The sequence below is a fragment of the Eulemur rufifrons genome, chromosome 17 (assembly GCF_041146395.1).
Source record: "Eulemur rufifrons isolate Redbay chromosome 17, OSU_ERuf_1, whole genome shotgun sequence".
NCBI classification, from domain to species: domain Eukaryota; kingdom Metazoa; phylum Chordata; class Mammalia; order Primates; family Lemuridae; genus Eulemur; species Eulemur rufifrons.
This window is the reverse complement of record NC_090999.1, coordinates 39,183,528-39,186,319: the sequence shown is the minus strand read 5'-3', so window position 1 is coordinate 39,186,319 and position 2,792 is coordinate 39,183,528. Positions and strand designations below refer to the sequence as shown.

Here is a 2,792-nt window from a genome sequence, read left to right as displayed (position 1 = left end):
CATTCCTACCAACAGTGTTCAAAGGTTCCCTTTTCTCCACATTCCTGTCAACAGTTATCTTTGTCTTTTTGATACTAGCCATTCTAACAGGTATGAAGTGATATTTCATTGTGGTTTTAATTTGCATTTTCCTGATGATTAGTGATGTTGGACCTTTTTTTCATTTACCTATTGGCCATTCGTAAGTCTTCTTTTGAGAAATGTCTATTTAAGTTCTTTTGCCACTTTAAAATTGGGCTTTTTTTCTTGCTATTAATTCCTTATGAGATACACGGTTTGCTAGTATTTTCTCCCATTCTGTAGATTGTGTCTTCATTCTGTTGATTGTTTCCTGTGCTGTGCAGAAGCTCTTTCGTTTGATGTGATCAATTTGTCTATTTTTGCTTTTGGTGCCTGTGCTTTTGAGTCGTATCCATAAAATCTTGGCCCAGACAAATGTCATAGAGCTTTTCCCCTATGTTTTCTTATAGTAGTTTTACAATTTCAGGTCTTATGTTTAAATCTTTAATCCATTTGAGTTGATTTTTGTACCTGACATAAGGTAATGGTCTAATTTCATTCTGCTGCATGTGAATATCCATTTGTCACAATGCCATTTACTGCAGAGATTGTCCTTTCCCCATTGTGTGTTATTGCGACTTTACTGAAAATCAGTTTACCATAAGTGCATGGGTTTATTTCTGGGCTCTCTATTCTGTTCCATTGATCTATATGTCCGTTTTTATACCAGTACCATGTTGTTTTTTGTTTGTTGTTTTTGCTTTTGTTTTTTTTAGCTTAAAGAAAGTGATACCACGGAAGTGATACCATGTTGTTTTGATTACTACAGGCTTATAGTATATTTTGAAATCAGGTAGTGTGATGCCTCCATCTCTGTTCTTTTTGCTCCAATTTGCTTTGGCTACTTGGGATCTTTTGTGGTTCCATATGTATTTTAGCATTATTTTTGTGTTTCTGTGGAAATTGTCATTGGAGTTTTGATAGGGATTGCATTGAATCTATAGATTACTTTGGGTAATACAGACATTTTAACAAAATTAATTCTCCCAGTTCATGAACACAGGATATCTTTTCATTTATTGGTGTCTTCAGTTATTCTCATCCATGTCTTCTATGTACACGTCTTTCACCTCCTTGGTTAAATTTATTGCTAAGTATTTTATTTTTTGTAGTTATTTTAAAAGGGATTGCTTTCTTGATTTCTATTTCAGATAGTTTGTCATTAGTGTGTAGAAGTGCCACTTATTTATTTTTTCGTGTCAGACAGGTAATATGGCAAGGTGAGGTTTGAGGGAGGCATATCTCACACAGCAGAGTGAAAACCCAGTCATTGTGCTTATAAACTACAAAAGGGATCTGCTACTGATTTTTATGTTGATTTTGTATCCTGTGACTTTACTAAATTCATTCATTATTTCTAACAGTTTTTTATTGGAGTCTTTAGGGTTTTTAAGATGTAAGAACCTGTCATCTGCAAACAGAGACACTTTAACTTCTTCCGTTCTGATTTGGATGTCTTTTATTTCCTTCTCTTGCCTAATTGCTCTGGCTAGGTCCTCCAGTACAGTTGGCCTTTTGTATCTGTGGGGGTTTTGTTCTAGGATCCTCTTGGGATACCAAAGTCTGAGAATCCTTAAGTTTCTTATATAGTACGTTAGGCCATCCATGTTTACAGGTTCCACACTGGGGTTTCAACCAAAATATGTACAGTTGGCCTTTCTTATCCGTAGATGCAGAACCCATGGATATGGAGGACCAAATGTACTATGTTGAATAGAATTGGTGAGAGTACAGGAAAAAAGTTGTGCAAGCACACAATGAGTTGGTTGCCACCTATAAGCCAATAGAAGCGGCCTCAAAATGAGACCTACCTGGTTTGGTGGCACCTTGATCTTGAACTTCCATCCTCCAGAACTGTAAGAAATAAATTTCTATCATTTAAACAAACAAAAAAGAGACCAAGACAGAGAGAGAAAGAGAGAGAGAGAGAGAAAGAAGTGAGAGTGGGCATCCTTGTCTTGTTACTGATCTTAGAAGAAAAGCTTTCAAGTTTTCACTATTGAGTATGATGTTAGCTTTTCATATATAGTGTTTATTATTTTGCAGTAAGTTTTTTCTAAACCTAATCTGTTGAGTTTTTATCATAAAAGGTTGTTGAATTTTGTCAAATGCTCTTTCTGTATTTGCTGAGATGATCATGTGTTTTCTTGTCTTTCGTTCTGTTAAAGTGGCGTATCACATTTATTGATTTGCATTTGTTGATCTCAACTGACTTACCATTACATCCCAGGGATAATTCTCACCTGATCACAGTGAATGATCCTTTTATGTGCTATTGAATTTGGCTTGCTAGTATTTTGCTGAGGATTTTTGAATCTATGCTCATCGGGGATATTGGCTTGTAGTTTTCTTGTAGTGTTCCTGTTTGGCTTTGGTATCTGGGTAATGCTGGCCTTCTGAAATGAGTTTGGAAGTATTCTCTCCTCTTCAATTTTTTGGAAGAGTTTGGGAAGAATCACTATTCTTCTTTAAATTTTTGGTAGAATTCAGCAGTGAAGCTAGCAGGTCCTGGACTTTTCTCTTATGGGAGGTTTTAGATTACTGATTTGATCTTCTTACTTGTTATTGGTCTGTTCAGATTTTCTCTTTCTTTACGATTCAGTTTTGGTAGGTTACACATTTCTAGGAATTTATCCATTTCTTCTAAGATGTGTTTATAGTTTTTCATAGTAGTTCTTATGATCCTTTGCATTTCTGTGGTATCAGTTGTAATGTTTCTGCTTTCATTTCTG

General features: G+C 35.4%; 1 non-coding gene across 1 annotated transcript; it reads right to left on the bottom strand.

The window, feature by feature from the left end:
- Positions 1 to 1,257: 1,257 nt before the first annotated feature.
- LOC138398552 (small nucleolar RNA U13) lies at positions 1,258 to 1,356 on the bottom strand. Its single transcript, XR_011236027.1, has one exon. It is a non-coding gene; the product is annotated as a small nucleolar RNA U13 (small nucleolar RNA).
- Between the last annotated feature and the right edge of the window lie 1,436 nt (positions 1,357 to 2,792).